This window comes from Arachis duranensis, chromosome 4 (genome assembly GCF_000817695.3).
Source record: "Arachis duranensis cultivar V14167 chromosome 4, aradu.V14167.gnm2.J7QH, whole genome shotgun sequence".
Lineage (NCBI taxonomy): Eukaryota > Viridiplantae > Streptophyta > Magnoliopsida > Fabales > Fabaceae > Arachis > Arachis duranensis.
The window spans coordinates 81,102,034-81,107,882 of record NC_029775.3 but is presented as its reverse complement, the minus strand read 5'-3'; positions in this window follow the sequence as shown (position 1 = coordinate 81,107,882).

The following is a 5,849-nucleotide window of genomic DNA, read 5'->3' as shown; positions in this document are numbered from 1 at the left end:
TCCGTCTATCTGCTTTCCTACTGTCTTCATCCAATCCTTCTTACTCCTTTCCATGGCAAGCTGTATGTTGGGCATCACCATTGTCAATGGCTACAGGCCTGTCCTCTCAGTGAAAATTTTCAACGTGCTCTGTCACAGCACGGCTAATCATCTGTCAGTTCTCAATCAGGTTGGAATAGAATCCAGTGATTCTTTGGTACGAATGAATATCTTAGAACAAGAATAAGCTGAATTGAATAGAAGAACAATAGTAATTGTATTAATACTCGAGGTACATCAGAGCTCCACACCTTAATCTATGGTCTGTAGAAACTCCACCGTTGAAAATATATAAGAACAAGGTCTAGGCATGGCCGAGAGGCCAGCCCCCCAATGATCTAAGAACTAGACATCCAAAGATGATCAAAAGATCTAAAGTGATCTAAAGATGAAAAATACAATAGCAAAAGGTCCTATTTGTAGAGAACTAGTAGCTTAGGGTTTACAAAGATGAGAAAATGACATAAAAATCCACTTCCGGGCCCACTTGGTGTGTGCTTGGGCTGAGCATTGAAGCTTTCATGTGTAGAGACTTTTCTTGGAGTTAAACGTCAGCTTTTGTACCAGTTTGAGCGTTTAACTCCCATTCTTGTGCCAGTTCCGGCGTTTTACGCCAGAATTCTTGAGCTGACTTGGAACGCCTGTTTGGGCCATCAAATCTCAGACAAAGTATGAACTATTATACATTGCTAGAAATCCCAGGATGTCTACTTTCCAACGCAATTAAGAGCACGCCAATTGGGCTTCTGTAGCTCCATAAAAAACATTTCGAGTGCAGGGAGGTCAGAATCCAACAGCATCTGTAGTCCTTTTCAGCCTCTGAATCAGATTTTTGCTCAGGTCCCTCAATTTCAGCCACAAAATACCTGAAATCACAGAAAAACACACAAACTCATAGTAAAGTCCAAAAAAAGTGAATTTTAACTAAAAACTAATAAAAATATAATAAAAACTAACTAAAATATACTAAAAACAATGCCAAAAAGCGTATAAATTATCCGCTCATCAGCAAGAATTGGGCTTCCAACTAATCTACTCCCAGTCAAGGCTTTTATTTAGAATTAATTAAATTATCTATTTTAATTTCTTGTTTATCAACTCAACCATTTTTGAAAACACCTGATTGATAAAATAGCACATCTCTCTACAACTCGTTGGGAGACGACCTGGGATTCATACTCCCAGTATTTTAATTTTAATCTTTGTGACAACCCTTTTTAAATTGATAAGCGGATTTTCGGCTGGTTAAGGACTGTACCTGCAACGTATTTCTATTAATAATTTCTTAACTTGCCAGTTTCCGCCACGTCAATTTTTGGCGCCGTTGCCGGGGAGTTGCAACAGTGTGCTAATTTATTGATTGGTATTTATTTGATTGCAATTTTTTTCCTTTTATTTTTTCACTATGAGTTGTACGTTTCTTTCATTAAATGACGCGTTCACTTCCTGATCCAAGCTTGCCAGTATTTGATCCTAAGATTAAAAGAACTCTTTCACATATAAGGCAAGCTCGGCATCGGCAAGTCCTCTCTGAGGACAAACCTGAAACGTCATTTAAGGGAGAAACAAGCTCCCTCTCTACTGATCCAGTTGATTTACGTGCAGACGACATGGCAGCGCCAGTTGATTTACACTACAACCATTCCAGGCACACCATCCAGCAGTGGCTGTGGATTTCGAAATAAAGTCTTCGATACTCAACTTGATGCCTAAGTTTCATGGCTTACCTGCTCAAGAGCCTATCAAGCACCTTAGGGACTTTCAGACCGCTTGTTCTATTGTTAAGTGTGATGTCACTGATGAAATCTCCATTTTGTTAAAAGCCTTCCCATTCTCTCTTGAGGGAAAGGTAAGAGAGTGGTACTACACTCAACCCAGAACAACTGTTTCCAACTGGGATACACTCAGAAGAGAATTTTTGGAGAAATTCTTCCCAGCTGAGGTTGCTGATAAACTGAGGAAAGACATGTCCATGATCGTTCAAGATGAATCTGAAACTCTTTATGAATACTTGGAACGCTTCAATAATCTTCGAGAGGCATGTCCCTACCATATGATTGACAAGATAGTGTTGCTCGGCTACTTTACACAGGGCATGAGATCTCAAGATAGGACCACATTGGAAAGTGCTAGCAATGGGTCTATGAAAAAGTACAAGACCACGGAAGAAGCATGGCAATTGATCAACGACTTAGCTGAATCTATCAGGAATCACAGGCAGAAACAAAGTCGGTCAAGAACTGTTGCAGAGGTATCCACTAGCAAAGAGACTGCTGGTATAACTCAGAGCTTATGTGAAATGACTAACTTGCTGAAGCGGATGCAAGCAAATCAACAATAGCCTCAGCAAGGTCATCCTTCTCCACCACAGCACAGCCAACAGTTGGTTCCACAAAGAGTATACGAAATCTGTGCAGATTACAGTTATTATACTGATGAGTGTTTGTAACTCCAACCAGAAGACCATACTGTAGCAGCCACTCATAACTTCTATGACCACCCCAATCAAGGGTACAATCAAGGTGACAGCTATAACCAAGGATGGCAGGATAACTCTAACTAAGGTTGGAGAGATAATTCTAACCAGGGTTGGAGGGACAATCACAGTAGAAGAGGCATAGATAACAATGGAAATCAGAGGTGGAATAACAATAACAACTTCAGGCAGCAAAATTTGAATCAAGCCTATAAAGCACCTCATCTAAGACAGTCTCAAGCATCTCAACAGCCTTCTCAGATCACTTATCCCTCTTCATCTCCTAGTGATGAGTTACTACAATCTATTGATCAGAGACAACATGCCATGGAAAATAACTTTACTGCTACTCTGAATGGTCTGACTTCTACTTTGCAAGCCCTTCTCTCACAGATTGGATCAATGACCAACTCCAACAACCAGTCCTCAAGCTCTGGTGGACTCCCCTCTCAACCATTACCCAAACCAAAGGGTGGTATTAATGCCATCACCCTAAGGTCCGGAACCACATTGCAAGAGAGGAATCAAGAAGAGTCAAACCCACCAGAACATGCCTCAGCTGAAGAGGTAGTGGAATTAGAAGATGTTGAGGAATAAACTGATATACAGGACATGGCTGAGGGAGAAGACACTAAGTCACAGGAAGAAGCACCAAAGGGCGCAGACACTGCAGAAAATGCCATTCCTATTCCATTTCTACAACTCGCAAAGAAGCCCAAGAAGCAGTTGGAACCTGATCCCAAAATGGTAGAAATATTCAAAAAGGTTGAGGTAACTGTTCCCCTTTTTTATGTCATTCAACAGGTACCTAAATATGCAAAGTTTCTAAAATATTTGTGCATACATAAAGACAAAATTAATGAATTAGAAACTATTCCTTTAGGAAGTTCTATATCTGCTTTAATGGAAAATATACCTGAAAAATGTAGTGACCTAGGCCCATGCATGGTTAACTGTACCATTGGAGGTGTGATATCTTCTGACTGCATGTGTGATTTAGGAGCATGTGTTAGTATAATGCCCTTATCTGTATATGATGTTTTGAGGCTCCCTCCCTTAAAAAGGTTGGCAGCTAGTTTTGTGTTAGCAGATAGAAGTATTATTACAGTGGCTGGAGTTGCTGAAGATGTATTAGTGGGTATTAAAGGTCTCACTTTCCCCATTGATTTTTACATCCTAGAGAGGCCCCAACATGACTCAGAGACGCCATCATCAATCCTACTCGGAATACCTTTCTTGAAGACCTCGAAGTTCAAATTAGATGCTTTCTCAGGAACATACTCTTTTGAAATAGACGGCCGAGTAGTAAGCTTCAATCTGAATGGAGTTATGAAATACCCTCCAGAAGATCACTCTATCCTCAGTGTGACATCATAGATGAAACCGTAGCTGAAGTTCACCTAGAGGAGTTTGAAGAGAAGTACATAGGACAAGGTCCAAGTGTTGGGACATTCCCAGAGGACAATGAAAGTACTCTACCACTGCCACCAGCTCCAGACAATCCAGAGCCTGACCATGAGCAGAAGTTAGAATTGAAACCCCTCCCTCCACACCTCAAATATGCTTACCTTGAAGACAAGCAGAAGTTTCCAGTTATCATTGCACGGGACCTCACTTCTCAACAAGAAGAGCAATTACTTAGTGTGCTAAGGAGGCACAAGAAAGCAATTGGGTGGAGTTTAGCAGACATAGTAGGTATCAACCCTCACGTTTGTGAGCACAGAATCTTTTTAGAAGAAGGAGCAAGACCTGTTCGTCAACCCCAAAGAAGACTGAACCCCACTATCTTAGAGGTTGTCAAGAAGGAAGTGACCAGACTACTAGAGGCAGATATTATCTACCCCATTTCAGACAGTGAATGGGTGAGCCCAGTACAAGTGGTACCCAAGAAGTCTAGAGTCACTACAGTAAAGAATAAGCATGGAGAGCTCATAGCTACCAGAGTTCAGAATGCCTGGAGGGTCTGCATTGATTACAGGCGTCTCAATCAAGCCACTCGTAAGGATCACTATCGTCTTCCAGTCATTGATCAAATGCTGGATCACATGTCAGCTAAATCACATTATTGCTTTTTAGATGGTTATACAGGATATTTCCAGATTCATATAGCTCCTGAGGATCAAGAAACGACTACTTTTACCTATCCTTTTGAGACATGTGCTTACAAGAGAATGCCCTTTGCCTTGTGCAATGCACCAGCTACTTTCCAAAGGCGCATGATGAGTCTTTTCTCTGATCTTATCGAGGACTGTATGGAAGTTTTTATGGACGATTTCAGCATTTATGGTGATTCTTTTAGCCTTTGCTTAGATAGTCTATCTAGAGTATTATATAGATGTGTCAGTACAACCCTTATATTGAATTTCGAAAAATGTCATTTTATGGTTAAACAAGATATTGTGCTGGGACATGTTGTATCTAATACTGAAATTTCTGTAGATCCAGCAAAGGTGGATGTTATTTCTGGTTTACCTTACCCCTCTTCTGTGAGGGAAGTCCGTTCGTTCCTTGGACATGCAGGTTTTTATCGAAGATTCATCAAGGACTTTAGTAAGGTAGCACTTCCCCTATATAGATTACTATAGAAGGATATTGAATTCGAGTTCAGTGAAGATTGTAAACAAGCGTTTGATAAGCTGAAAACCGCCCTGACTCAAGCTCCAATTGTGAGAGGACCAGACTGGAGCCAGCCATTTGAAATCATGTGCGATGCTTCCAACTATACAGTAGGAGCAGCGCTGGCTCAGCGTGAAGGTAAGGATCCTTTTGTTATTGCTTATGCATCTAAAACTTTAGACGCCGCTCAGTCCAATTACACCACTACTGAAAAAGAGCTTCTTGCTATTGCTTTTGCTCTGGATAAATTTTGAGCCTATTTACTTGGTACGAAAGTAGTAGTGTATTCAGACTACGCAGCTCTAAAGTATTTATTAGTTAAAAAGGAATCCAAACCAAGGCTTATACGTTGGATACTGCTACTACAAGAATTTGATTTAGAAATAAAAGATAGGAGTGGTAACCAGAATCTTGTGGCAGACCATTTGAGTCGCCTTAAGCACATTAAAGATGACTCCACTCCTATAGCTGATAATTTTCCATTTGATAACCTACAAGCAGTATTTGAGGTAATCCCTTGGTATGCACCTGTAGCTAATTATCTAGTTAGCCGCACTTTTCCTCCAAACTTTACTAAGCATCAAGGAGACAAGCTGAAAACCGAGTCTAAATATTATATATGGGATGACCCATATTTATGGAGATGTGGCGCTGACCAGGTAATTAGAAGATGTGTGCCTCAATCAGAATTCCAGTCCATTTTAGAGGCCTGTCACTC